Below are 8,855 nucleotides of genomic sequence, written 5' to 3' on the forward strand. Positions count from 1 at the left end.
TTCCTACTAACATTGTAACCACTGCACTTCACTCCCGTGCAAGGCACCAAACATTACTGTTGGTTTTCAGCCTCAAATTCCTCCCTCAAGGCATCCCTAACCCTTGCAGCCCTGGGCTGGGCGTCTCTAGTATCCCTGCTCTCTGGCTGTGCAAATTCAGCCTCCAGGCGTTGAACCTCGGAGGTCCATGCCTGACTGAATCTTTCACCCTTCCCTTCACAAATATTATGGAGGGTACAGCACGTGGATATAACGTGGGGATGCTGCTTTCCCCCAAGTCCAGCTTCCCTTATAGAGATCACCAGTGCCCCTTTAAACGGCCAAAAGCACACTCCACAGTCATTTGGCACCGTCTCAGCCTGTAGTTGAACCCTTCCTTGCTGCTGTCAAGGCTCCCTGTGTACGGTTTCATGAGCCATGGCATTAATGGGTAAGCGGAATCACAATGGGCATTTCGACGTCCCCTACTGTGATCTTCCGCTCTGGGAAAAAAGTCCCAGCCTGCAGCTTCCTGAAGAGGTCAGTGTTCCGAAAGATTCGTGCATCATGCACCTTTCTGGGCCAGCCTGTGTTAATGTCAATGAAACGCCCACGGCGATCCGTAGAGAAATACCCCTTCCGATTAAGGTACTCGGATGCTAGGTGGGGTGGTGCCAGAATAGGAATATGCGTCCCATCTATCGCCCCTCCACAGTTAGGGAAACACATTTGTGCAAAGCCATTCACAATGTCCTGCACATTCCCCAGAATCACGGTTCTTCTTAGCAGGATGCGATTAATGGCCCTGCAAACTTGCATCAACACGATTCCAACGGTCGACTTTCCCACTCCAAACTGGTTCGCGACCGATCGGTAGCTGTCTGGAGTTGCCAGCTTACAGATTGCAATAGCCACCCGCTTCTCCACCAGCAGGGCAGCTCTCAATCTTGTGTCCTTGCGCCGCAGGGTGGGGTGAGCTCCTCACACCGTCCCATGAAAGTGGTTTTTCTCATCCGAAAGTTCTGCAGCCACTGCTCGTCATCCCAGACTTCCATGACGATGTGATCCCACCACTCACTGCTTGTTTCCCGAGCCCAAAAGCGGCGTTCCATGGTGCTGAGCATGTCTGTGAATGCCACAAGCAATTTCGTGTCGTACGCATTACGCGAGTCGCTATCATTGTCGGACTCCTCACTGTCACTTTGGATCTTAAGGAATAGCTCAACTGCCAAATGTGATGTGCTGGCGAGACTCGTCAGCATACTTCTCAGCAGTTCAGGCTCCATTTCCCGCAGAACGAAACAGAACACAGAATCGCGTTGCACAGAAACCGTGGAAAGATGGCGCCAAATGTGGATGGAACACAGAGATTGCTGGGATGTGAAGTGATGCATCACGGGGCGTTGGGACAGGAACTAGAATGACCCGCACCCTTCCCACAAACCACAGCGCCAGAATGGGAAGAGGTGCTCTGTGGGATAGCTGCCCATAATGCACCACTCCCAACACTGCTGCAAATGCTGCAAATGTGGCCACACTGCAGCGCTGGTAGCTGTCAGTGTGGCCACACTGCAGCGCTTTCCCTACACAGCTGTACGAAGACAGCTTTAACTCCCAGCGCTGTACAGCTGCAAGTGTAGCCAAACCCTGGATTTCCAAGGCTTGAACTGCTTTTTAGCATAACCTGTGTGAAGGCTAAGTACTGTCATTAATCTCAACTGTTTCCCACTGTGTCTGTCTGGTGCGTACCTGCTAGACGCTCTGTCAGATGTGGTGGATCCACATACATACAGACACTAATGGCAAAGCAGTTTTTCATAATACAACTTCACAAAATCAATCAGAATTCATAAGATGTATAGATATAGCCCCAATTCATCAAACAATGAGGCCCTGGCCTGTAGACATCACTACAATAATAAATCATAAAATAGTATTAAACAACAAGGCCAGATTCTGATCTCACTTTCACTGGTATGAATCAGGAGTAACGCCAATGAGGTCAGTGGAGTTACACTGGAGTAAAACTGTTGTAAGTGAGACGAGAACCACACCCTCAGTCTACACTTAGGCAAACCTCCCACTGAAGTCAATGGAAGCTTTACCTGACTAAAGATTTCTGTGTCTCTTTTTTCCTGTCTCATGAACCTGGTCCTCCCTGCCATGGTTTCAATCCCCATAGTCCAAGAAAAGCTAGTGTGGTGACGGTCTTTCACATTTTATGGGACACAATTTTAAGGATAAATTGAGTTAAACTGATAATTCCACAAGGAAGTCTAGACAGTCACAGATATGTATAAAAACTTCCCAGGATAGAATGACTGAGTGCAGTTTTCTCATCATTTCAGACAAAGAGGCAAGAGAGATTCTATATTCAGTTTACAAGAAGTATCCTCCCCCCGAAAAAGGACAGGTTAGAAGGTTTATAGTATTCAAACTCACACATACACTTTCTCAGTGTATTACTGACTATGTCTAACCAATATGCAATGGCACTAGCTACTTTGCGGCACTGTATTGAAATGCATTGTCAGTGTGACTAATTCAATTAGTTGGAGATAGTTTGTGTTTATGTTCTTTTGGTCATCTGATGGATACAGTAGGAACCAGAGAGCACTGAAATGTGTGTGTTTAAAAGCAATTTATTTAAAGCAGCTGACCTATAGCCTTCAATACCATTATTGAGGCTATTATACTATTTCACATATAGGTGTTATATAATGATAATAACAATGACCTTATATTTAAATTGCAGTTTTCACCCTGAAGGGTCCCAAACCACTTTACATACTAAAGCCTCAATCCTGCAAATGCTAACTCACATGCTTAACTTTACACACTGTGACTTCAGTGGGTCTGCTCAGACAATTTAAGCAGATGCATAAATATTTTCATGACTGGGGCCTAACGATGAGAGTCAGGTTGTGTTTCTCAGGATTATACCCAAGCATAGGGCCCTAGTGGCAGGAAGTTGAGCAGTCTGGGGAACTGAGAGGACAAGAGAATCAGAAAGTTGATACATCCTCCTACCCGCCAGGCCAGCTGAAACCCAAAAGTATGAGATGTTGGCCATGACTCCAAGATCTCTTTCTTGAGTGGTAACAGCTAATTTAGATGTTTTATATGTATAGTTGGGATTATGTTTTCTAATGTGCAATACCTTGCATTTATCAACATTGAATTTCATCTGCCATTTTGTTGCCCAGTCACTCAGTTTTGAGAGATCCTTTTGTAGCTCTTTGCAGTCTGCCTGGAACTTAACTATCTTGAGTAGTTTAGTATCATCTGCAAATTTTTCCACCTCACTGTTTACCCCTTTTTCCAGATCATTTATGAATATGTTGAATAGGACAGGTCCCAGTACAGACCCCTGGAGGACACCACTATTTACCTCTCCCTATTCTGAAAACTGACTATTTCTTCCTACCCTTTGTTTCCTATCTTTTAATCAGTTACCATTCCATGAGAGGACCTTCCCTCTTATCCCATGACAGCTTACTTTGCTTAAGAGCCTTTGGTGAGGGACCTTGTCAAAGGCTTTCTGAAAATCTATGTACACTGTATCCACTGGATCCCCGTTGTCCACATGCTTGTTGACCCCATCAAAGAATTCTAGTAAATTGATGAGGCATGATTTCCCTTTACAAAAACCATGTTGACTCTTCCCCAACAAATTATGTTCATGTACGTGTCTGACAATTTTGTTCTTGACTATAGTTTCAACCAGTTTGCCCAGTACTGAAGTCAGGCTTACTGGCCTGTAATTGCCAGGATCACCTCTGGACCCCTTTTTAAAAATTGGTGTCACATTAGCTATCCTCCAGTCACTTGGTACAGAAGCTGATTTAAATGATAGGTTACAGACTACAGTTAGTAGTTCTGTAATTTCACATTTGAGTTCCTTCAGAACTCTTGAGTGAATACCATCTGGGCCTAGTGACTTATTACTGTTTAGTTTATCAGTTTGTTCCAAAAGAATGGCTCAGGTTTGGGAATCTCCCTCCTATCCTCAGCCATGAAGACCAATGCAAAGAATTCATTTAGTTTCTCTGCAATGGCCTTCTCGTCCTTGAATGCTCCTTTAGCATCTCAATCGTCCAGTGGCCCCACTGGTTGTTTAGCAGGCTTCCTGCTAAATCTGCCCTGGGATGTGAAGGAGATAAATTTGCATAATGAAGTGTAAATTATAACCTCCTCTGCCTGTTCTGGAGAGTCTGGCCCTCTAGATGCAGTATTTTTAATTATTTATATTTATTAACATTATCATTATTATATACTGTTAATTTCATTCTTGTAGACTATATTAACCAAGAAGCTAAACTTCAGTCAAGTGACCAGTATTAATTTCCATTATCACTTTCCAAATCTTGGCCAGGTTTTCTAATAGGGCTAAGCTATTTAAGTAAGTAATGATTTTACACATCTCCGACATTGCCTTTTTGGCCTATAATATAACCTACCTTTCTATTCTAGCTTTTTCAAACAGTCAGTAGCATGATTACTCCAATAGCGTGACTCATTCCTTAATCTTCCAGTTTGTTTCTAGGCTCCAGAGTTCTAAAGGATTTTTATAGCAGACTCTGTAAGAAAAAATATTATTAACTGTAGCTGAAAGATGGACTGTTAAATTGAAGGGGGGAAAGGTCTATTACCTTCAAAATGGTATGTGTTTGCCAATTCCTGGGTCTTTGTGTAGGCGGAGAGATCTTTGATTAGATGCAGCATTTCCTGTCCTTCAGAATGTAAACCAGTACAGTGTTGTCTTCCCAAGTCTATACACACCCTGAACAATAGTTCTGAGAAGTGTGAACTGCCTCTCTTCTTCTTGGTGGGTTAACTTTGAACTATAAAGAGGTCTCTACTTTTGAAATGATATTACAGTCTTACTAGAGCTAATAGTCTGGTTCTGAGATGTCCCTCATGACTTTTGGTTACAATGCATCAGAGATGAAGCTCAGTGAGTTTTTCTGTCACAATTTCCATAAAACATAAGGGCCACATTCTATATCGATGAATACGTTGAGTAACTGTGTTGATGCCCTCTAGAGCCTTACCAGTAGACCTGAAAGCAGAGTTTGTCCCCTTTATCTCCATCTCTAGGACTGAGGTGGATTTGGCCTGCAGCAGAATGCCTGAACTGGACTGAATAGTTATAAGACTAGCACTCACCTAACTTTTTTCATCATCCACTGAAAATACATATGACAAATTTGAATTTATGAAATACACATGTATTTTCTACATTAACAAATTAATCTGCAGTTCACCTATCTGAGGCACTTGAGCACATATTCCTGTCTCTCCTTCTGACAGTAGCATCACCCCCTGTGCCAAGTGGTAGGGCCTTGCAGATCAGCTTTCCGATGGAGGAGAAGAGAAGTGTGGTTGGGATTTACTTTAAATTGCTTTATTTACACACACTCACACCAGTCCTCAAATGAGAAGATCAAACAGCATTCAGGGCAACTCCCTGTTCCAGGAATCTCAGCCCAATGTCTAATGTCAGGGACCTAAGGAGCAACTCTGCCTCAAGAATTGACTTCAATCAGAGGCCAGGGTGAAGGACAAACTCTCCTGCTGCTCACACTTTTCCCTCTTTCCCACAGCTGCCACCAAAACCTTGCATAATCCAAAACTTTCTAAGCATCAAAACATGCTCACACACTAAAAGTGTGTCCACACTGCACATTTTTTATAGTGGCTTGTAGAGTACATTCCCCACCCCAGAACAGATATAAATACCAGTGTAGACAGTGAGGCGCTGCTCAGGCAATAAAAATAAAGACATGTCTGAACCAAATAGGTAAGTACCCTATGTGGCTCTCTACATGACCAAGCAGTGCCTCCCATGTCTATACTAATATTTTTAGCAATGTAGTGTCCTGCTGCTTCCCCGCTGCTAGAGCCTTTCCCAGCCACAGGGAACTGCCACAGCCTTTCCCCACCACAGGGAAAGACTCTGTAGTGGGAAAAGGATCCAACAATTCTTGCTGCCAGAGCCTTTCCCCACTGCCTTCCCCCCACCAAAGCCTTTCACTGCCACATGTAGCTACACACCGCAGCATGGACACAGCCTGCTTTTCACTATGGCATGTATGTAGCTACATGCACACGACACACTGCCACCAGTGGTGTGCAGTGTAGATGTAGCCTAAGTAAAGAAACTGCTACCTGATGATGCCTGCCATAACCATATTATCACTATTATATTAACCAAGGCAGAGAAGTTACTGATGGAATCACTGTCAAAGTGGGATAAGAACTCAGGAGTTCATGGCCACCGGTTCTTTGCTTAGGCCACACTTCTTAGGGTATGTCTATACAGCAATCAGAGGAGCGACTGCAGCATGTATAGATCTAGCTAGCTCAAATAACAATAGCACTCAGCAGCATGGGCTGTACCAGCCCCCTTGGTATGTACTCGAGGAGCTAGCCCAGCCGTTCTCAACCCACGGCCCAGTTAGCACACAGCTACGGCCCAGCTCAGCTGTGTGCTATAGTACGCAGGGACCAGGACTGGCTGTCCTGCTGCGGGGCAGGCTCCGGGTTCACAGCTGCCCTGCCATGCGGCGGGTTCTGGGGCCCGGGCTGCTGACTGCTGCTGGCCCCACACAGTGGGCTCAGGGTCCAGGCTGCCGGCTGCCACATGGCCCTGCATGACAGGGTCGGGGTCCAGGGTCTCAGCTGCCACCTGGCCCAACACAGCAGGGTCCAGGGTTGGAGTCCGGGGTCAGGGTCCCTACCCCCTGCCTGTCTCTCCGCTCCTGACTCCACTCTGGGAGGGGTCTCTGGGCGGAGGGCACTGGGGATAGGGGTTTTGGGGGGCATTAGGTGAGGGGCACTGTTGCTCAGGTAACACTTTGTGGGCCGCATATGCAGCCCACCATGATAAATAGGTTGAGAACCACTGAGCTATCCCATGCTGCTGTGGCTTCACTGCTATTATTGTTTGAGCTAGCTAGATCATAGCTAGCTCAGGCTGGTCTACATGTGCTGCCATCACAGCACTGACAGCAGTGTAGACAGACCCTTTGTCCCAGCTGTGATGTGCAAATCTGTCCGCTAGGAACTAAACTGAAATCACCGACTCATATCCGTATATAGGTTGCCAAGCAGTCATCTGCAGTCACCACCTATGGAGAAGTATCTGCAGATCTCATTAATTTGTTATGCTTCCATAGCTGTATTTTCTCTTTTCTGGTTAGGCTGCATGTGATTTCTCATCCTTTAAGTAAGGTAATTTAAGGGCATAGTCTGGCTAGCGGTGTCCCTTTAAGTGAAATGATTCAGTTGTGCGCACACATTGTTCTGCTCCTTTTCCACGTAACCACACCCTCTTCGTTTAGGCCTCAAGATGGATGGGAAGAGAATACAATAAAGGGCTGTAGTTTGGACTGGTTCCTATTTCCCATCTCATCCCTGCCTGATGATCCACAGAGCAAGCTCTAGATAAAAAGCACATACACAGACAGAGTATAGTTTTGCTGGGTCATATCAATAGCCCTCTTCATCGCTTTGCAATGAACATGTGAATTCCTGCAGGCTATGCAAGAGATCAGAAGGGAATTATATTCTCCTGATACCACCTTTGTAAAGCACACTGCTGGGAAATCTACTTTCTCCTCTTCCCCGCTCCCATCCCCCAATTGCTTAGGCCAGGGGTAGTCAACCTATGGCACGCGTGCCGAAGTGGGCACACAAGCTGATTTTCAGTGGCACTCACACTGCCCGGGTCCTGGCCACTGGTCCGGGGGGCTCTGCATTTTAATTTAATTTTAAATGACGCTTCTTAAACATTATAAAAGCCTTATTTACTTTACATACAACAATAGTTTAGTTATATATTATAGACTTATAGAAAGAGACCTTCTAAAAACGCTAAAATGTATTACTGGCACGCGAAACCTTAAATTAGAGTGAATAAATGAAGACTCGGCACACCACTTCTGAAAGGTTGCCAACCCCTGGCTTAGGCAAAGGCCAATAACAGCAGAATGTTCCCTGTTCTCTTCTGCTCCAATGTTTAGCTTTCTCAGCCCCAAAGATGTTTTGTATCATTTTGCTGAGGGGTCACTTGCGTTGAGACAGCTGTTGAGTGTCAATAAAAGGGATACAGAGCTCACATCTGCACACACAATCTTCCCATTTCATTACAAGGGAAATTTAGCAAAAGTGGTTCTCACACTAGAATTGATAGAGTTAGAGAGACATTTGGGATTAGTCACAGGGGAAAGGAGCCGCTTTTCAGTATGATTCACACTGTTTTTTGCAGTGTGGTAGTAGCTGTACGAGAGAGACAAGGTGGGTCACATGGGTGAGGTAATATCTTTTATTGGACCAACTTCTGTTGGTGCAAGAGACAAACTTTGAAGCTTACACAGAGCTCTTCTTCAGGTCTGGGAAAGGTAATCGGAATGTCAGCTAAATATAAGGTGGAACAGATTGTTAAGCATAACAGTTTACCCATGTTGCTAGGTACCATTCAGAATGAAGTGGGCCATTTACACCTCTGCAGTCATACAACAAAATAGGGTTAGTGGATTACAGATTGTTGTAAAGAAACATAAAACTGTATCTGTACCGAGTCCATGATTTTTATTGTCTAGCAAGATTATGAATTTAAGCTCCTATGTAGTGCAGGTTTCCTTTGAGGAAGAGGACTGAAAGGTCAGATATGGAGTGATCATTTTGTGACAAATGTTTGTCCACAGGAAAGCACTGGCTGAAGAGTTCTCTGAGCCATTAGCAATTATCTTTAGAACTTGTGGAGAATGGAAAAGATCCCACGGGACTGGAAAAAGGGCAAATGCAGTACCTATCAATAGAAACGGGAATAAGAACCACCCAAGGAATTAGAGACCAGTTAGCTTAACTTC

This window comes from Mauremys mutica, chromosome 1 (assembly GCF_020497125.1).
Source record: "Mauremys mutica isolate MM-2020 ecotype Southern chromosome 1, ASM2049712v1, whole genome shotgun sequence".
Taxonomy (NCBI): domain Eukaryota; kingdom Metazoa; phylum Chordata; order Testudines; family Geoemydidae; genus Mauremys; species Mauremys mutica.